The sequence below is a fragment of the Cupressus sempervirens genome, chromosome 4 (genome assembly GCF_028749045.1).
Source record: "Cupressus sempervirens isolate cs-2001-9-10 chromosome 4, ASM2874904v1, whole genome shotgun sequence".
Taxonomy (NCBI): domain Eukaryota; kingdom Viridiplantae; phylum Streptophyta; class Pinopsida; order Cupressales; family Cupressaceae; genus Cupressus; species Cupressus sempervirens.
The window spans coordinates 548293947-548316103 of record NC_143121.1 but is presented as its reverse complement, the minus strand read 5'-3'; the positions used below and the strand labels follow the sequence as shown (position 1 = coordinate 548316103).

The 22157-nt window shown below is 35.8% G+C and overlaps 1 pseudogene; it reads left to right on the top strand.

The window, feature by feature from the left end:
• The window catches only part of LOC149562357 (sulfate transporter 3.1-like), a 183534-nt pseudogene extending 161889 nt beyond the window's left edge, over positions 1-21645 (top strand).
• The last annotated feature ends 512 nt before the right edge of the window (positions 21646-22157 follow it).

Sequence of the window (22157 nt, the reverse complement as noted above, 5' to 3'; positions counted from 1 at the left end):
GTTACTACCTTTGTAAACATATCGGCCAGATTGTCATCTATATGTATCTTATCCAGCTTTAACTGTCCATCCTACAAAATTGATCGAATGAAATGGTACCGCAACTATATGTGTTTGGTCTTTGAATGCAAAGCTGAATTCTTCGCAAGATGAATGGAACTCTGATTATCTGTAAACAAATAATTATCCTACTAAAGGTGTCCCAATTCTTCTAAGAAGAACTATAGCCATATCATTTCCTTGGATACCTCTATAGTAGCAACATAATCTACCTATGTAGTTGATAGAGCATTAATCTTCTATAACCTAGAAACCCAACTGACTGTTGCCCCACTCTCAGATTGATCCACATCATGCTCACATTCTAAATGCACCAAGAACTACAGTCGAAACCAACACACTATTGAGTGTCAGCAAACTTCTAAGCCTTTTCAAGTAACCAACACATGTCGAGTAGCCAACACAAGCTGAGCACCCTGTACATGTTAAGCAACCAACACATACTGAGCACAACAATATTTGTTGAGCAATAGTATCTGTCGAGCTCTTCAATGACCAAGCCCCTTCAATGACCAAGCACCTCAGCCAATATTACATTCAATCAGCAACTGAGAACCACTCCTTTGGTGACCAAGTCCATAACTCCAAAGCCAATACCCCCAACATGTAGGATTGCAAGCAAGCCTAGGATGCTCTTGCATCAGACACCCCAAATTTGAAAACATCTTCTAGTAGCTGGAAGAACATCTTCTGGGATTTTGCCCATAAATCCCAAATTGGTTCTTCAAATATATTTCCTCTAATTCTTCAACTCACACACTCTCTCCCTTGTTTTTCTTCTTCTTCACATCCATCACAAGTGTTCCATGGGTCTACTTTCCAAGTTGATCTCCAACCTCAAAATCTACCAACTCAACCTGGCTACAAATACTCAAGTTTCTCCTATCGAGCTCTTCATTCTACAAAGGAATTAGAGAAAACTTCATGCCACCTTTCTCGATGGTAAACACATTCCTAACACAATCATGCACAGCCCTGCAATCATACTACCAAGGACTACCAAGTAACACATGACAACTATTCATATCCATAATATCACACAACACTTGATCCTTATATTGCCCAATCTAGAAATCAACAAGGCATTACTCCCACACTTCTAAAGCATGCTCACCTTGCAACAACTAATCTTATAAGGACAAGGATGTCTCATTCTCTTCAAACCAATTTTCTAAACCATCTCTTTAGCAACAAGGTTATCAATACTACCACCATCCACAGTCACCTTATAGACTTTACCACCAAACTTACAAAAAGTCCCGAACAAACTAGTCCTCTGACAAGAATTTAGTGTCCTCTTACTAACCAATACTCACCAAGCCAACAAACTTTCTCCTTTCTCAAGCTGACTGTCTTGAACTACAACCTCATTCACAGCAGTAGTTTTCCTACCAATTGGACATTCAAAATATCTATGCCCTTATTTTCCATATTTGAAACAATTACCTCTGAACACACCTCCACCTATCCTTCTTTTCTAATTAGTAGGTTTTGGTTCACTTTCAACACTCGGTTTAGCTTGTGCCAAGCTATCCTACTTCTCCTTTTCCTCAAGGTTTACCTTGATTCTTCCTCTTCATCTTATCTCTCTCAAATCATACTGATAAGTGTCCTCAATAGAAGAAATATTCAACATACCAACCTCATTCAAAATATTAAATCTCAAACCATTAATCTACCGAGCTACCTTTTCCTTTGACAATTCTCTATGCCTAGACATAATAGTCAATTTGTAGAACTTCTTGGTATAATCCTTCATAGTCATATCCTTCTATTTCAAATTCTACAACCTCTTAAACAACTCAAGTTCATAATCAACATGAATGAACTTAGCCTTTAGTTTAGCCACCATCAATCTTCATCTAAAGATCTTCATTTCACCTTCATCCTCTCTATCTCTTTGTAGCTCTTTCCACCAAAGAGAAAAATGTCCTTTCAAATTAGTTTGTGCCAACCTCACTTTGAGTGGATCCTCAATATCCTCAAGCTCAAAGTAGTCATCAAACTCACTAATTCAATCAATCAAAGCTTTAGGATTCAAAGTACTTGAGATTTTAGAAATTTCCATCTTATGCTTCAACTTCAATTGAGATCTAGGTTGAGAAAATTGACTTGCCCTAATTCTAATAGGTCTCTCCACATGATCAATTTTATCTTTACCACTCAATCTAGCAACTTCAAAGTCTTCACCAACTTCCTCATAACTACCTTCAGGACCCACATGCCTAGGTATGCCACCTAAAGTGCTCACAATTTCAGCAATCATGTCACTCTTCATTAATGAAATCTTAGATCTACACTTTGCTCTTATCTTCTTTGAGATCTATTCTTCTACAGCATCACTAAGATCATCAATCATCCTAGCATCCAATCATCTTGGAGGCACCTTCCACAATTTTTGCAAACCCTAAGCAATAGATCCACAAATCTAGAAGATCAATCGACTCCACAAAATCAACCCTCTCCAACCCACAATATTAGTGCAAACACCTCAGCTTTGATGATATGTCTACATGCTCAAGAATAACCTAGCTCTAATACCACCTAACATAGTGCAAGATAGGAGAATCCCCAAAGAAGATATCCTAGCCCCCAGCAAATAACCACATAGTGGAAACACAACAACAAGAAACAATAATGCACGATCTAATTCCAAATCATAACTCTTTATTTGTAAATTAACTGTTTACATGAAATATGCCTGGTTGTAAGGCCTTTCAGGTTATGGCCAAATATAACAGCAATTACAATAACAGTTCTACAAGATCTACAAGATCCAACCCACAACACTAATCCTAGCTAGTCGAAATCTATACTCTAGAAAAAAACCACTAGGGAAATCTCAACTTGTGCTCGGAAGCTGACCTAACAATCTCTTAGCTTTCTAAGCCTCACCTACTAGCTCTTCAAAGTTCGCTCCTACACTTCATCCTCTTCTCCAAGATGAATGATCATGACTAAAGACTCCACAAGACCCTTTACTTATACCCAACTAAGCCACAAGTTGACCTATTAATTACAAATTAAATAAAACCCCTTTCATTAAATGCATATTTAAGCCACGATTCAGCTCACAAAAAACATCAAATACAAAATATTAACCCTCATGTTAACCCACAGTTAACATGTGATAACTACACAAGACACTTAAGACAAGCTCCAAGTTTACAACACACATTAAATGCACATAAAAGAGATAACAAAGACCACTCATAGGTCCACACAAAGTCTCAGACTAATCCACATCATGCTCACATTCTAAATGCACCAAGAACTCCAATCAGCACCAACACAGTACTAAGTGTCAACAAACTCCAAAGCCTTGCCCAATAACCAACAAAAGCAAAGCACCTAGTACATGTCGAGCAACCAACACATATTGAGCACAATAGTGAGTATCAAGAAATAGTATCTACCAAGCTCTTCAATGATTAATCCCCTTCAATGACCGAGCACCTCAGCCAAAACTACATTCAATCAGCGATCAAGCACTACTCCTTTGGTGATCGAGTCCACAATTCCAAAGCTAAATACCCCCAACATGCAAGATTGAAAGCAAGCCTAGGATGCTTCTGCATCAACCTTTGGGGGAATTAGGTAGTCAAGGCTCTTTGGGTGGAGGTAAGGAAAGTGGATTAGAAGAATGGATGGTGTTGTTCCAGCAAATCCATGACAGGATGAGCTAGCTTCTCTAGGACACATAAAGGGAGTAGGGCTATTATAAAGCAAAGATGAATCAATTTAGGGCTAAGTGAGACTTGTTACAAGGGCAATATGATAGGTTACAAATTGAGCAGGATAGTGATGTAGGAGCATCTTGGGTAGTTGACAATCTTGTATGTTGGAGTGGTTCTAACCTTTAAAGTTAGAGAGATCAGTTGAAGAAGGATGTTGCTTAGTCATTATGGGGTAGTTATTAGGGTATAGTGTTGCTTGAGGATCTTTTTGACTAAAGGAACTTGATGAATCTTGGTGTGCTCAGTTGATATACTACTTGGTAATGCTTGTTGGAGCTTGGTAGATATACTTTTTACTCAGTGGTTTGGCTTACCAATTGGTTTTCTTAAAGATTTGATTGGCTAACTTGCTGCATTTAATGTATGTAACATATATTCATGATGAGGATCGATCTTGGGATATGTGAGGACCTATCTAGGTATTGGTTATTTATGCTATGTGTATTTAATGTGTTTTGTAAGACAACTTGTGGTTTATTGGGTGTATTTGGGTTCTAGATGATTATATTTATAATAGGACAATTTGTGGCCATACAAGTATATAATGAGGGGTTGGATAGTGTTTAGGGAGGGTAGTTAGAGGATATCTAAGATTCATGAAGGAATCTGAGGTAGCAAATTTGTGAGTAAAGCTAGTAGTTGCGACATAGGAAAAAAGGAGAATGTTTGGTGGCTTATGAGCACAAGTGTATATCTTTCTTGGGGTTTCTATAATATTTGTGTTGTGTTACAAATCTAGACTACCTAGTGTTTTCTTTAGATATTGAGGGATCTTATAGAACTATTATTTGTTTTGTATTTGGTTGTAACTAGGAAGGCCTTACAACCTGACACATTGTGTGTAATTAGTTATTTTATGAATAAAGAGTCATGTTTTGGTATCATATCTTATTTCTTGTGTTGTGTTTTTGTTGTATAGTTATTGTTGGGGCTTGGACATCTCCTTTGGGATTCTCTTGATTCTTACTACATCAGATTGGGTCTAGATGAAGTAGGATGTGTTGCAAGGGAGACTAGAGGTGGTATAGGGAGAGAGGAATGAACTTCAAGGGAGGGTGGGTGTATTGTAGGGGGGGCATGATAGGTTCTTAGTGGAGGTTGAGACTTTGAGGGACCAGGTGGTGTTTGGTGAAGGTTTAGATGAGCTTGGGAGACTAAAGGGGAGGTGGAGGATGTATTAGAGAGAGTTAGTTTCCATAGATGGAGGTACCATGCCATAGTGCCTCTAGATCAAATTGAGCATTACAAATGGCCTACACCACTAGGTATGATATATACATTCACTAGGTTGTAGGAAGGTGGGAAGATTATTTGGAGTAGAAGAGGGTCACAGAGGATGGGTGAATCTCATAGGATAGGATATGGGCATAGGTAGAGATCAAGATCACTGTAGAGAGATGAAGGAGAGAGCTTGGGGATCGAAGATAAAACAATAGAGGGGATTGAGGGGGGAGGAGGTGGAAATGGTTAGAGTTTGATATATACAATGGAGATGATAATGCTATGACCTCTAGGTCCACCAAATGCCATAGGCGATTACCCTTTTATAGCGTTGAGTAATGATCTTGAAGACAAGGAGACCGATGAACAATGATATACTACATTTTTTATAGATATGTATTTTCATGGCATATTTATTTTTTAGGGCATAGACCCTAATTTACTATATGGACATTTGTACTTATGATGGACTTATGGACACTGATGACTTGTACTCTTTCATGGATGGAGATGTATTCTTTAATTCATTGCAAGATGGATGATAGACATATGATGAGAATTTTTAGATGGGATGTATGTGTTTATGGATTCTATGCCCTTATGGTTTTTTATGAAATACATGAGATGTTCATGGTTGTATGTCATGCTTATATGATGGTACTAACATATATAATTGTAGGATGTGATGATTATTACTATATGCTATTATGAGATGTATCATGTTTCTAACATGTTTTTACAAGGTGTGATGCATAGTGGACTTATGTGCTTTATGCACTTGTGTGTGATGTGTATATGTAAACCTATGTGATGTGATGTAATGTGATATTTATTACATGATTTTTTCTATATGATACAAAATTTGATGCACATGGTTTTATGTCTATCTATATGTGATGCCTATATGGTTCTATGATTTTATGGGATGTCTCATTTGTATCACTGTCACTAGAAACATATTTGACCTTTTTCTTTTTCTCTTTAGGTTCCTTTAACGATAGTTTAGCTTCAAAAGTAAATTCAACATTTTCAATTTTGAAATTATCAAAATTAGAGAGTTCAAAGGTAGTGATTCTACCCATCAATCCTTCAAGGCTTAGATTACTACCAGGTATACACCTTATTTATTGTATGGAAAAAACTCTAATAGAATAGATAGGTAGTAGTGTTCTCAATACTTTGTTGATTACAGTCTCATTATCAATAATATCATTAGCTCCTCTAATAGCATTCACAACATCTTTAATTATTGTGCAATATTGGACAATGTTCTCACCTTCTTGCATTCTCATGTCATCAAACTTCCCTCTTAGACTTTTGAATTTGGTTCTCAAAATATTTGTATCTCCTCCATAAATTATTTGTATAGCATTCCACATCTTCTTTGCAGTGTCACAACCTTTGATCTCATCAAACTTTGAGTAACTCAGGGCAGAGGTAATCTCCAACATTTCCTAATTGTGTTCTTTCTTCTTTTTTACATCATCAACAGTTAGGGTTTCAATAGGATCAACATGCTTAGTGGTGATGGTAGATTGTACATGGTCTTCAAGACCTCCTAGATGTAGCTTCATCAAACTTTGTCATGCAGGAAAGTTTTCCTTCTTCAGTTTGGGCACCTCCTTTTTATACATCTTGATCTTTAGCTTTTAGTACCTTCAAACTAATTCCTCTTAAGAAACCAGTGCTCTGATACGAATTGTTGGAATTCTTTAGAATAACTAAGGGGGGTGGGGGTTTGAATCAGTTATCCAAGGTCTAGATGTATAAATAAAACTTTTCAATATTAATCAGATCCATATCCATAAAACCTTAACATGCATGCGTCTATTAGATCATATAATATTTTAACTTTGTAGGTTATTATCCTAGGTCAAAATATCTTTGCAAAAATGTCAACATGAAATATCATAAGCACATTCAAATAATTTGACACTAGGATTTTTACATGGAAACCCAATTTGGGAAAAACCACCAATAACATGTTGTTGATTCTTACTCTTTTGAAGTGATGCCTTGTAAAGGTCAACCCTATTAAAGGTTACAATACACATTGTTAAATGTGACCTGGTTAAAGGATTTCAATCACCCTACTAGGAGTGAGCCTTGTTAGAAGAATTTAGATCATTCCATTAGAATGTCACTTGGTTAAAGGATTTACAAATGATTGTGAGGTCAACCTTAATCCAAAGGATTTTATCCACACTAGTATAGTTATTAGAAATTAACAATAGGACTTTATTTGATAAAAACTTACAACTCACTTGCATATTACAAATCTTTGTTTTATTCCTCCATTTTACTTGGCATTTATACACTTCATCTTTGATAGTTTTTTTACCCTTCAGGCATTCATGCCCTTGAGCCTTCTTGCTTTATATGCCAATTGTAGTCTCTTCCGTTTAGCCACTGAATGAAGCAATACCCTAGGCTCCTTGTCTTCCTTTGGTTCTTGTACATGATAACCTTTACTTTTGATAGCTATCTCTATAAATAGAGAGTTTAGATCTTTTTCACTTAACCATAGTCATTCATTTTAGGGTTAGGTAGGATTAGGTAGGATTCATTGAATCTACCCACTTTTTCATTTGGTTCCTCTAGAAACTTCCTCTATAATATTCCTTGAATTTGCTCAAAATGGATTACCTTGAATTTTGTGCCACCAACTCATCATAGTCATCTTCGACATGCTTCACACAATTCAAGAAATCAAATTAGTTAGCTCAAATTCGTCAAATCTTTGATTTAATATTTTCTATTGTCACTTGACATCTATACTATTCTATCACTCGACCAACACTAGTTCACTCAGCAAACACTAAAGTTTATTGATGCTCAACACCAACTAAACTTTACTTAGCATATACTAATATTCACTCGGCTTGCACTGTTTGTCTTCTTTGCTCAAAATCTATTGATTTTCACTTGGCTTCCATTTATTTTTACTCAGTTTGCACTGATTTCTTATCAAGACTAGGCAGACACTTTTCTTACTTGATCTTCTTTTAGTCTTAACTTGAGTAATCTTTAATTTCATACTTTAATTAGATAAACAATACATTATAGTATCAATGTCTTACTTGGTCTTAGTGCTCCTTTTATAGACCAAATAACTCAGCCTTTCTCTAGGTGCTCTTGTTATCTCTTCTTTTGAAATCCTCTTCATCAATCAACCACATGATAACATTTAGACCAAAAAGTATTTGTCTCACCACTAGGTAGCAGGTTTAACATCATTGACAAAGTAATGATTGTTCCATTATAGGTTCTTTACTTCAAAATAATCTATTTTCAACAGTATTTCTCTTTACTTTTTTTATTTTCTTATTTTCTTATTTTTCTTTTAATGTTATTGCCAGGTGCCTAAATTGCCAAGTTTTCAACACGATGATTTTTTCAAGACATTTTAAAGATAATTTTGTGTTTTTTTAAAGGATTAGTAGGGTATACTAAGTGGCTTGGGCAAATAACTTTCTAAGGTGAATGAGGTTTATGGGATCATTCAAAGGTTTACCTTCTAGGGTTGATAATTGATATAATTCTAAGGAAAAGGACATTGTTACAACATAGAGGCCAAATCAAGTGGGCTCAAATTCTCCCTTATATTCTTGATCTTCTTAGACTTTCATGTTCTCTTTTAACATCATGTCTCCCACTTGAAAATGTTGAGTATGAACCTTTTTGTTGATATTCCTCTTGAGTTAGTTCTAATAGACCATAAGGTGGTCATAGTACTATTTCCTTCTTTCATCAAGGAGATCTGACTATGTGATCCTAGAAACTCTATTGTCTTCATCAAATATTTTCCCTTGCAAAGATATGCACAAGAGTGGAGTTCAACCTCAATAGGTAGGACCGCTTCAACACCATATACCAGGGAGTATGAAGTTGTGCATGTGGATGTGTAGACTGAGTTGTAGTAGGCCCATAGGGTGGGGTTGATTTTCAAATGTCAATCATGCCCAGAATCATTGATAACCTTTTTGAGGATTTTGAGTAGGGTTTTGTTGGTTACCTTGATCTAATAATTACTTTTTTGGAAGTATAAGTGGAAATCAATGGTGGATGCAAAGGGAGGAGCACAACTTTTTCATATTAAGATTCTTAAAGTTTCCTTTGTGATTTGTGAAGATGGTGGTGGGGATACCAAAGAAATAGACAATGTGGTAGATGATGAACTTAAATACCTCAACTTCCATGGCATTGACAAGCATGACCACTTCAACCCACTTTGTGTAATAGTCAATAGATGTGATGATCTATTTGTTTTCTTCTAAAGAGAGAGGTGCAATGACATCAACAAGGTCAAATCCCCAACATGAAAATGACCATGGTGGTTCGATGAGTTATATATTTTGTGTCTAAGCATGTATTAGGTTAGCATTTCATTGGCATGGTAAACATATTTTGACAAACTCATATGTGTCATGTTCAATAATGGACCAGTAGTATCTAGCTCATAGGATTTTCTTAGCTAAGACTGTACTGCTCATGTGAGCACCACAAAGTTTGATGTGTACCTTTTTAGGGTCATTGCGACCTCATTTTGTTCTAAACACCTAGAGAGAGTATCACGATAGCCTCAACAAAATAGGGTGTTTTCTACAATAGTATCAAGATGCTTTATGAATTAGGTTTTGGCATTGGGCTCATGTGAGGTGTGGAGATATGATACCATCTTTTAGGGAAGGATGAATCTCATGGTACCATGGGTATTGGGGACCAAACATAATGCATGCTTATGTTGATTCACCATTATAATATGTGGTTGCATGTAACTACTTGACTAAGAACTCATATTGTGAAGCTTCTCGTAAAATTTCTAGGAGTGTGTCGATAGTGACCATTGCATCTAAAACCTTGTTTTGTAGCCTTGGCACTTATATGAACTAAATTATGATAATGTGCTATTTCATTTGACCAACCAATTCCCTATACAATAGTAGTTTGTCATATTTTGTTTGGTACTCATTAAGGATGTTCTTGATTATCAATTGTGAGTTGCCAAAGACTTTTAATTCTATCATGTTCCATCCAATAGTCATTTTGAGTCCCACAATGAGGGAATCATATTCCTATATGTTGTTGGTATATTGGAACCTTAATTTGAAGGATTTCAATATGTAGTCACCTTGATGGGTAAGCAACAATATTCCCGCTCTTGATCCATGAAATGTGTATGACCCATTGAAGTATAGTTTCCACAGAGGCCACTCCTTTATGATGCATAAGTATTCATCAAAAAAATCCATAACCTATGGGTAAGAACTAGCCAAGGGTGTATTAGTCAACTGATATGTGATAACTTGTTATTTCAATGCTTTTTGATCCACATATTGAATGTCAAACTTGTTGAGCAACATGACCCATTTTTCTAGCCATCTTATGAGAGCTGTACATGAGAGCATGTATTTTAAAGGGTCTATCTTAGAGATGAGCTTGATTATGTGACTAAGCATGTAGTAGAAAAGTTTTTGAGTAGCAAAAAATATTGCTAAGAAATATTTTTCCATTGGATTATAATTTATCTCATAGATGACAAGGGTATGACTATTAAAGTATATGGACCTTTCTTTACCATCATCATCTAGCTAGGCTAAGAGTACCCCTACTATTGTTAGAGTAACTGATATGTACAAGATTAAAGGTATTTTGGTAATTGGTTGAACCAAAATGGGTGGAATATCCAAACATTTCTTGATCTTCTCAAAACAATGTTGACATATATGATCTCATTTGAAGGACTAATCCTTCTTGAGTAGATGTTAAATGGTTGGAACTTGTTTACAATGTGTGAGATGAACCTTATGACTTATTGTAACTTTTCTTGGAGACTATGAGTTATCTTACTATTCTTGGAGGAGGCATTGTAGGATTTGAAAAAATATACAAATCAAATCCACAAAGCCCAAGAATAACTGCATGCAAAAAACCTGTCACAGAGAAGAAAAAGACAAGAAAAGACAAGGGTTTGATCTAAAAACACAAAAAATTGTATATTCAGAAGAAGAATAGATTGAAGAGATTATTCAAGAGATAATAATTACAAAGAGATCAATCCTTATAAAAGGAGATCGAAACCCAAAAAAGGGTAACCTAATAAGTTACAAAGGGTAGCCTAAAGGTGAAAGCTATTTAATAACTATAAAATAATTATTAAACAGAGAAAGCTAAAAAATGCATAAAGCGAAATCTTAAGAAGGGAGAAAAGGTAATTTAATAAATTAAATTAAATTATCCTTTTTCTCTAACACTCCACCTTTAAGATGAACAACAATGCAACTACAAAGCAATGTAGAAAAAAAACTTCAGTCCCAGCAACAAGGCCTAATGAGGTACCCAATCAAAACAAAATCTCTGAGAAACAAAGAAATAAAGAAAACCCAGTAGGCAAAACTCTACTCCAAAAAGAGATAGCAAAAAATCTAGTGAAGGATTGCAGAAGCCTCCAACTAGAGGAATGTTCCGAAAAATAAGAACAAAGAGTGATTATGAAGAAAACCACTGAAGCATGAAGAAGCGGAAAACTCTTTCAAAAACAAATTGTTGATCTATGGAACCTCAAAGTAGGAATGAAAAGAAGAGTGTCTATATGGTAGATGATTCATCTCACTGAAATGCATAGGTATCTAGCCACTGCAATAGCCTAGTACATAGGATCAAATACTAAATACATAGCTCACTCCAATGAACCAAGGAAGCATTAAAAACAACAGAAGAACCCCCCCCCCCCCCCCCTCTTAATGCAGACAAGGGTGAGGTGACAGGTAGCTAAGAAAGTGGGCCAAAACACTCCTGCAACACAGGAAGAACCAGACACATTGAGAGTGAGGTATAGACACCTATACAGACATGTGTAACCAAAACATCATGAGGCTAATGTCTTGGAAGGGACGCTCACTTGACAAAGGAAGAAGGCACTAAATGGCAATCAACTATCCCCCCATGGCACTTTATAATATAGTGCAAGTAAAATAAATTACAATGATGAAAAGGAACTCGAAACGCATGGAGTAGCACTTTATCTCAGTGTTTTTGCATAAAAATTCTTACAAATGATATCGACAATGATCAAAAAGGGAAAGAAGCTGATATAAAAGATAGTACAGCCAAAAAGAAGAGATCCCATGCCATGAAAATGATCCCCATACCTAAAACAGCCAAGATATCCACCATAGAGAAAAAAAGCCAAAAACATGATAAAACGAGCATGGAGTAAAATCTGGAAGAAATTATAGTATTTCAAAAAAGTAGACAAAACCAACTTTCCAAAATATAACATTTTCGAAAAATGGAGATAGGATGCTCAAGATATGCCCTTCGGAGTGAAAACAAAACATTTGGCTTTGACTGCCAAAATAGACAACCAAACTGCATCAAAACCAAAAAACACCTACACCAATGTGTCTATCTCGAAACCAACTTATAGTGCATTTTTCGAATGGAAAAAATATATATGCATGCTCCCGTTACGGCAAAAAAAGATAGGGCTTTTGGAAATGCATTAAAAAATTAAAATAAATTAAATAACAAAAAAAAATCACAAAAAAAGTGCCACCCATGGGGTGGAGGTAGAGTGGAGGTGCGTGATAGAGCCACTAGTGGTGGTGGCAAGTGGGTGGCACCGCTAGCGGCAACCACTCGTGAGAGGTAGCAATGGAGCCACAGCGGCTACCGAGCCATGGTGGTCTACGAGACTGCTGGCAGTAACTACCAGTGGTTTCTCGCAACTGCTAGCTGTTTTGATGACCGCCAGGAGTTTTCCTAACCACAACTGTAAAAATCTACATTTAAAAAAAATTGCAATTTTTAATTTTCTCTACCTCAGAGTGCATGCAAAGGTCGTACAACCCTGCCTAGCAATTTTTTTTGCCTCCTAGATCAACGTTGTCCAAATCAGACAAACTTTATATGGGAACAAGGGTTTTGACGCCTTTTGGATCCATCCGTGAAGTTTTTTTGGCCTCGAACTGCTCTGAAAATTGGTGATCCCCTTATTTTCTCAGGAAATACCTGAAAAACACTAGATCTGATTTGCCAAACCCTTGTTCTCCCTTTTTCTTCAAATATTGAACAAGCTACGACAGATCTAGCTCTAATACCATGTAGGATTTGAGAAAATATGCAAATCAAATCCACGGAGCCCAAGAATAATTGCATGTAGAAAACTTGTAATGGAGAAGAAAAAGACAAGAAGAGGCAAGGGTTTGATTTGAAAACACGAAAATTGTATATTCAAAAGAAGAATAGATTGAAGAGATTATTCAAGAGATAATAATTACAAAGAGATCAATCCTTATAAAAGGAGATCGAAACCCAAAAAAGGGTAGCCTAATAAGTTACAAAGGGTAGCCTAAAGGTGAAAGCTATTTAATAATTATTAAATAGAGAAAGCTAAAAAATGCATAAAGTGAAATCTTAAGAAGGGAGAAAGGGTAATTTAATAAATTAAATTAAATTATCCTTTTTCTCTAATGGGCATGTCCATGATAGCTTTGACATTTTGAGGATCAATCTCAATGCCTCTCCATGATACAATGAATCCAAGGAATTTTCATGACATGACATCAAAGACACACTTCTTAGGGTTCAAAATGAGGTAGTACTTTTCTAGACGGTCAAAGATCTCTTCCAAATCAAATAGGTGGTCAAAGCCATCAATTTATTTGACCAATATGTTGTCCCAATAATCCTCAAGAGTCTTATGGATAAGGTCATGTAAGATGACGGTCATTGCTATTTGGTAGGTGGTTGCCTTTGCATTTTCAATCTAAAGGGCATCATGTTGTAGCAAAAGGTCCCCCATGGGGTTGTGAATGTTGTCTTATGTTGATCTTCTTTTGCTATTTAAATCTGATTATGTCTTTAAAAACTCATCCATGAGAGACAACATCTCATGTTTGGTTGTGAGGTCCATAATTATGTCGATATTTGGTAACTTGGAAAGTCATTTCTAGGATAGGAATTATTGAGATCTCAAAAAGATGTGTACATCCTTGTATCACTAGATGGTTTGGTGACTAGAATAATGTTTGAAATCCACTTTGAGTAGTTGATTAGTTGGATGAATTTGGCTTCCATTATTTTCTCCAAATCTTCCTTAACTAGTAAAGCTACCTTAGGATGCATCTTTCACAATTTTTGTTTAACTAGCTTGACTTTTGGATTCATTTCTAAATGATGTATGACCAACTATGGATCTAGTCCTGACATGTCCTAATATGATCTTGCAAATTGACCAATGTTCTCTCAGAGTATTTCCACAAGATCAGCCTCTTAAGATTTTCATACTGATTTTGTGATGTATGTGATTGTAGGAGGCTCTATTAGATTGATATTGATTGGTTTAGTGTCCTCAATCAAAATAGATGATACCTCTAATTTATTATCCTATAGGGGAAGGAAGAAATGTATATCCTCAAGCACCTTGGAGAGGTTTCCACTATTAGATACGTCATTTATTGATTGATTGATTTTATCAAATGACACCCCAAAGGAGTTTTCACCAAGGGATGCTTTTCTTTTTCTTTTTTCTTTCATTTTTTTGACTAGAGATTTCTTCCTCCATGAAGTAACCCCTCAGGTCTAGTTTGTAACCATCTGTGGGAAAATGAAGACTAACACTGAGTGTATCTACCTAATTCATTCTAAGCTTGGTGGAAACTTTTAGATTTTTTCTTCTACCTTCTATTCCAAAAAAGATGCTTTGGGTAATAGATTTACCATTCCATCCTTTGAGGTTTTTTGTGATTAGTTGACTCAAGAGAAAGCTAAGCTCTCTCAAATGGATTCTCTCACAGGCTCACAGAGTCATGCATTGGTAGCTTAACCATCTTCAATGACAAAGGAGAAGATTCAAAAATCTCTTTCTATAGAGTCTCAAATTAATTCTAGCACTCATAGTTCATCAGGGTCACCTCCTCTTAAAGGGAGTAAATCAAAGCTAGAAAGACCAAAATGTGCTTATTGTAATAAGCCTAATCATGATGAGTCACATTTCTATGAGAAGAAGTTAGATATCTATGCCAAACAAGTTTTAGATTTGACAACTCTCCTTCAAAAGAGCACCCTTGATACTCCTTCTACTTCTCACAGACTTCATCATCATCATCATTTTAGTTAGATGGTAAAGATATAGGAAAGGGTCATACACTATGTGCAATTACTATTCCTCATTCTTCTAGATGGTTACTAGATTCATATGCTTCACACCATATGGTGTCTTCTTAGGATTTGTTCTCTTCTTTTGAGGCTTCTCCTACTCTACACATTTTCATGGGGAACAACATTGTTATAGTTGTATGTGGGAAAGGTTCTATTGATATTGATTATGGTACATTCCATGATATACTTTGTGTTCCATCTTTGTTCTTCTAACCTTCTCTCTATTTATCATATTACACATAGTGGGATAGAGAAGATAGTTGAGTTTACATAGGATTCAGTGCACATCAGAGATAGTGAGACACACAATATTATTACTATAGGGGTTGTTGATCATGCTTCCCACCTATATTACTTCTCACATTTTGGTCCACCATCTCCACTATCGAAGACTCGCACTCTTTTTTCATGAGAGTCTATCGAGGTGAAGTTAGGTCACTTGAACTTAGGTGTTGTTCCTAAGACCAGTGTTGTGACTTCTACACCTCCACCTCCTATTCAGATTCCATCTCTTGCACATGATTACTCTTCAACATTGCCTACTATTGAAACTCTAATCATAGAGCCACCTATTGTAGTTGTTGAGGATGTATCAAAGGATACACATCTCCTCTTAGATGACAAATTCAACACACCTATTATTCCACCTCCATTGGAGATTTCATTTTAAGATTCTTATGATTTCTCCTTTGAGCATTAGCTAGGACTTCCAGCTGCATCTTACATGCATGGGTTTTATCATCCTTGTCCACTACATTTGTTTCCTTTAGATTGGAGCCACATTGGTATGTTCATCAACACAAGAATTCTGCCATTTTGGGGGGTGGGCGGGGGGTGCGGGGTCGGGGCGGCTATGGAGTCTCAAGCTTCTATCATGGAGGCTTTCATTGTACTTAAGGTCTTGAGAGAGTCTCTTGAGATGTTTCATTTGTGCAATATTATCTATCTCTTTGTGGAGTAGAGTTTTTCCCACTGGGTTTTCTCTATTTCTATGTTTCATAGATATTTGATTGTGACTGGGTACCTCATTAGGCCTTGTTGTTAGGACCCAATTTTTCTTTCCTCGTTGCATTGTAGTTTCCTAGCTCTTTCTACATTGTTTGTAGCTGCATTTTTGCTCATCTTAAGAGGGTGTTAGAGAAAAAGGTTAATTTAATTTCATTAATTAAATTACCTTTTCTCCCTTCTTAAGATTTCACTTTATGCACTTATGCATTCTCCTTTAATAATTAATTAGTAATTATTAAATAGCATTTTCCTTTTGGGTTACCCTTTTTGCGTTTTGACCTCCTACTATAAGGATAGATCATTTGTAATTATCTTACATCTTTTTCATTTTTGAGAATACAACTTGCATATTTTCAGAGCAAACCCTCACTTCTTCTTATCTTTCTCTTCTCTATGACAGGTTTTTACATGCATTTATTTGAGGGCTTTATTGATTTGTATTGTGTATTTCTCAAATCCTTCAATGACACCTCCATCTCATGTTAGTATGCAAAGGGCTTAGGATCAGAGTATATGGTTATCTCAATGCCTTGATGTAGAAATTTGATGCACTAATGATAAATGGATGGAACAACCTTCATTGTATGAATCTAAGGTCGGTCAAGGGGGATGTTGAATGGTAGATTAAGATCAACCACATGACACACCATTTATTGAGAGGCTGGAGAAACTCGGATAGGAAACATGATAGTGTCCTTCGTAGTTCTTTCTAGGTTGTTGTAGGCCTTGACGGTGATGATCTCATCTATGATGTCTTCTTTAGTATACCTTGCTTGTTTGATGAACTTTAAAGTACATAGGTTTAGGGATGACCCATTATCTATCATGACCGTCTTTACTATAAAGTTAGGGACCACAACACCAATGTAGAGTAGGTGGGTGTAATTTGGCTCATTTTTTGGGGATGTTAGAGGGTTTTAAGGATAGTGCAAATGATGCAGATAAGTGTCCCACTAGGTTTCATAATTTAGTTGGATTGATATCTATGGGGACATGAGATTCATGGAGTGCATTATTGAGGATCTCTTTATGGAGTAGGCTAATATGGAGAAGAACCAAGATGGAGACTTGAGCTAGCATATTCCAAACGTGTTCTAGAATGTTGTATTGTACCCCTAAGGGAGGAGTTGTAAATGGACCTACAATATTTAGCCAATTTCACTGGGCTATAACAACATATTAGTTATCTAGGCCCTTGATGTGTAGAACATTGATGTAGGGCTCTATGTGAGATATGCACCCGATCAAGTTTCCATAATCAAGGTATGCCAAGGTACAATTTTTTGTTTTGTCACAACCATTACCTTGCTTGTGTTGGGTGTTGTTGTTGTTGGTGGTGGTATTCTTGTTTTAGGAAGGTGCCTTACCAACATTCTTTTTGTTGTGTAATTGAAATATGTTTTCATAGATTAGCAATTTAGCATTGGGAGAGGTTTTTTTATTCTTGTTGTTAACCAACGGTCTACAAGATTTTGTATGTACTCTCTAAGTTTTACACACTTGATGGTGGGATGTTCCTTAACACAGCACTAGTACATTTGTACCCATTTTTCTACCAAAATTTTCAACCAAAGCTATGAATCCTCCTTATTTTTTGTTTTCATTCCCGCGTTGGTCGCAAAAAAAAAATTTCCGCTTTGGTCAAAATTTTGACCAACAACATGAGTTTGCCCAAGTTGAAAATATCCAAAGTTAAAATTTTGATAAAGATGCTTGAGCACGCATTTGAGTTTAATAAATTTTTCATTACATTTGGTGATTTTGTAGGAGGATGAACTCTGGTGATTTCACAGGATTTTGCATTAGCTCTAGTGATTTCAACTATTTTTGCTCGTGAGATTTCATGCCATAACTGTGAAGTGGGAAGTGGCTGGATGCTTTTAGCGGTTCCTCCATAATGACTTCGTTCTGCTCTTTAGCCCAGGAACCATAATAATTGAAACATTTGTCAAGCTCCTGTCTAAATTATTGAAGGTATTTGCACATATAAGAACCAGTTAAATAATAGGCTTAATATTAAAGTCCATATCCTCTTGTGATATATGTTGTGTTTTATGTCTGGACTCTCTATTGAAAGAAACCCTAATAAAAGTCTTCATTGTAGATTTCGCACCAGTTGAAGAGTTTGAATGATAATTGGCAATGAGAAGCAATGGGGGGATCTTCCTATAATCTGGATGGTTTGGTGCCCCTTTTCATGCATTCTCTCTCTTTATTAAAGACAATCCTTGGTTCTTTCAACTTTTTAAATCTAAAATCCTTCATTGACATTTAAAACTGGGCGTAAATTGAATGCATATGGCTCAAGAATTTTGTGTAATCCTTGTTCTTTCAACTTTTTACATCTAAAACCCTTCATTAACATTTGAAATAGGGCATAAATTGAATGCATATGGCTCAAGCGTTTTTCTTACAACCAACCAAAAATGTGAAGGAAGCCCTGGATCTGGACTTAACTCAATAAAAATAACACAAGTTAGGTAGATTAGTATCAAGCAATAAAGTGTAGCTCACCAATGTTTTTGTTTACTTTAGGTGCAGCAAAATATGATTGAGAAGAAGCTGTAAAAGGATTTCTAATCTGTGAACCCTAGTGAACATCAAACACATATTTTTACACTTTCCTATATTAATCAACTCTTACCAATTACTGCTCCTTTAGTTAAATGTTTAGAAACAACAAATTATCTATTGGAATTGACAAAAGAAATAAAGAGACAAGACAAATAATTGGGAGAAAACTTATCACAGCAAATTGCAAATGAAGACAAAGCTTCAAAATGGGTGAAAAACTTGTCCATGTTTTTGTATTGTCTTGTTTATAGGACCTTTCCTAGTTAGAGGTAGAGGTGAGCTTTTTATTAATGAGTTAGTGGAGCCTATAAATTATTTTGAATGCTTGACCATCATAAACAATTAAATGCCCAGGTTGTCGGCTGGTTCTCAGTAGGTGTCTGGCCCAGACCCTTCTTGGGTGCCCTATCTCTATGTGGCCGAGAAAGCTGGGTGCTTCACATGAACACTCATACCACAAAGGCCAGAGAAGTTATAGCCAGGTAGGGCCCCAATCCGACTATACTATGGCAAGCAAATGAACGATGTTTCCCTTATTAGGTCAGTGTTTCATTCAAGGCTATTTCTCATGATACCTTCATATGTCATAGTCATTTAGGTTGATCTGGGTGACATAAAAAATAGGAAGGAATAGCAATTGGTAGAAATTTTGGGCTCATTAAGAACTACCATATTGATGGCAATAAGGAGATGATTGCCATTGGCATGATGAACATTAGAGGTCCATGTTTCTCTTGCTACCTCACAACAAGTAAGTCTTTGGGCTTCTTATTTGTTTGGACTCCTAAAGCTTTAGGTTTTGAACTTAGTATGGCACTAAGGTTTTTGTGTTTTAGTACTAAATAGCCTTGCTTTACTATACATGAGGTTTGTTCAGGTGTCTTTTCAAGGTCAGCTATACAATTCAATGCTAGTTGTAAGATAGTAGTATCAAACATTGTGATTGCCATTGGAGTGATGTTAACTCTCCTCTTCTTGACTCCACTCTTTCACTATAGTCCCCTTGTAGTCCTTTCTTCCATTATAATTTCATCCATGCTTGGCTTAATTGATATCCCTGGAGCTTATCATCTCTGGACAAAATTGATTTCTTAGTCTGCATGGGAGCTTTTTTTGGAGTGGTCTTTGGAGATATTGAGATAGGTCTTATCATGATGGTATGTTGATAATTCTTATTATTTCATTGCCAGGGACCCATGAAAAAAGAAGTATACATTACATTTGTTTTGACAGTGTTAGTTTTGAATTTAGTACCTCTTAAAATAAACTGGTAAAATAAGTAATGAAGTGCTTTCTTTACTCAACAAAGTTTACATCCTTTCATTGCAGCTGGTCATTTCTACACTGAGATTGATAATGACCATTTTAAGGCCTCGTACTATAGCTCTTGGAAATATCCCAAACACCACAATATATAGAGATACTGAGCAGTATACGAATGCCATAAGAGTTCCAGGAATTATCATTCTACGCATAGATTCTCCACTATATTTTTCCATCTCAAACTACTTAAGAGAAAGGTTAGTAGTCCATTTATCAATCAAAAATTGTAAATAACATCTTCAAGAATCAATTCATTTTAAGTAATTTTTGAATCATTCATAGTAATGATTTACACCCACAAGTTTCCAATAAAACATAGCACATGATCCTACACATTTCATCTTCATAAAGTACATTTATAGAAAAAATAGCCATATCACACATATTTGCATGCCATGATCTGTCGTTGAACATAGGCTAATGAGATGGATAGAGGATGGAAAGGATCTTTAGGTTAAAGAAGATATTTTACAGTATGTTATTCTGGATATGTCCTATAAGTTGTGAAATCCACCCATTTCTTCTACTTGCATAAATCTTATTATTTGTTATCACCCCATGAAAGAGGCTGCCTTCAAATGAATCAATTCCCCAATTTGATATTTAGTGTCACGTGGGTCAAATTTAATTGACTTGTTTAAGTAGTTCATGTGAAATTATATTAACTTTTTAAGCTTCATCTACCATTTTATGTGATTCTAAATGATCTACTTGCACAAATCAAAACATGTTTAAATAGTTCATATCGAAATATGTTAACTTTTTCAACACGGTCTACTTTTTGATGGGGATTTCAGATGATCTAATAAACTCTACATACTTTGAATTCTAGCACATTGAGTTTAAACTACATTTAAATGATGCACTCTATTTTCATTCTTGAAGCTATGGCCAACATTGACACCGATAGAATTAGAATGTTGCAAGAGCTTAAGAGGGTCCTTGATAACAAACATCTTTAGGTGATAGATCATATTTATTTTTAACTTCAATTTATATATCAATGTTACAAGGTTCATGGAATTACATAAGAAACATACTATTGATTTTAATGTTGGTAAATAAGTTTTTTCAAAAGAGACAATGTTTTCATAGGAGAAGTATGTCCTTATATAAGACATTATTCTACTTAGTTGAGCTTACATGGGTTTCAGCTAGCATTGGCCAATCCTGGTGTGAATCTTATGGAAAAATTCAATAAGGCAAAGTTTATAGAGTTTCTAGGCCAAAACTGGTTGTTTGTCACTATTTTTGATGGTGTGACAATCTGCAATTTGCTCCTAATTTCTCCTAAATAAGAAATGCATGGTGGCAAAGATGAACTAAATGTTCTTAATACAGCAGTAGCTTGAGTGGTAAAACTTGATCCAAACTCAAAGGAAGATAATCTTTGAGACTTTTTAGTTTTTCTTTGTTTATTTGAAGACAAGGAAAGAAAATAGTTGAGATAACAAGGTGCTCCAAAGCATTACATTCAATTTTCATGGACCTTACTAGAAGATTAGATGAATTGTATTGCCACTGTCATATAGAAGTACCTTACTGGTCTAAATGCTAAAGAAGGAATGTTCATAACTTCAAAGAGGGCGAAGTCTCACTACTACATTTAACCTCATTTTTCTACCAAAATTTTTGACCATCAACTAAATAAGTTTAGGTTGGTCAGAATGTTAAGGCAAATTTTTTTATTTATTTTACATGTAAGCCCCGTGTTGTTTGAAATTTTGACCAACACGGAGCTTACATGTAAAAAAAAGAAAAGTTTCATTCATTCACACACGAGTTTTTTCCCCTCCGTCGTATTATCCTTCGATGCCCAAGTATCCACATCAATCTTCAAGTCATGGAAGTGTAGGAACATCTGCTACTCCATCTGCAGCTTCTTTGGAGATGAGGAAGGCCATGTTCACGGTGGGAGGCATGCAGTGCTCTGCATGTGCTGCTTTCATTGAGAAGGTGGTGAAGAGGCTCCCTAGTATCCAGGATGCTACTATTAGAGTCCTCCACAATAAGGCCCAAGTCATTTACCATCTTAAATTTGTCAATGTAAGGCATCTTTTCTTTGAAATT